Source organism: Austrofundulus limnaeus, unplaced genomic scaffold, assembly GCF_001266775.1.
Source record: "Austrofundulus limnaeus strain Quisiro unplaced genomic scaffold, Austrofundulus_limnaeus-1.0 Scaffold2027, whole genome shotgun sequence".
In the NCBI taxonomy this organism is placed as follows: Eukaryota; Metazoa; Chordata; class Actinopteri; order Cyprinodontiformes; family Rivulidae; genus Austrofundulus; species Austrofundulus limnaeus.
The window spans coordinates 44,738-45,232 of record NW_013954429.1 but is presented as its reverse complement, the minus strand read 5'-3'; the positions used below and the strand labels follow the sequence as shown (position 1 = coordinate 45,232).

Sequence of the window (495 nt, the reverse complement as noted above, 5' to 3'; positions counted from 1 at the left end):
CATCAGGATAGATAGCTTATTACAGTTAATAAGCTGCACAAGCTGTCCCTGATGGTCTAGTGGCTAGGATCCGGCGCTTTCACCGCCGTGGCCCGGGTTCAATTCCCGGTCAGGGAACACTAAGTTATTCAAGCTCAACTGTCTTGCACATGAGTCTGTCTTGGTGCATGACTGACAGGCTACAATGCACAGCATGGTGTACATAGAACTAGTCCTAGTGTACTTGGATTGGAGAAATATCCAGCACCTTAGGTATTTACCAGCAGAGGAGTAAAATATGGCAAAAAGCTCAACTGTAGCAAGATCCAAATGACAGTACATGAGCTGTTTTGGAATAGAGCGCGATGGCCACCAATCAGGAATGCCTTGCATTTAACTATGCATTCATACTTCAAACATATTCTATGTGCTTAGCCCATGGAGTTTTAAATAGCCACTCTTTTGCAATAAGAATGGGCAATCTGCAATCAAAAAGGCAGAACACGCGTGTAAAAC

The 495-nt window shown here is 44.0% G+C and overlaps 1 non-coding gene across 1 annotated transcript; it reads left to right on the top strand.

Annotated features, from left to right (window-relative positions):
* Positions 1-45: 45 nt before the first annotated feature.
* On the top strand, positions 46-117 carry trnae-uuc (transfer RNA glutamic acid (anticodon UUC)). The gene has a single exon. It is a non-coding gene; the product is annotated as a tRNA-Glu (tRNA).
* Positions 118-495: the final 378 nt, after the last annotated feature.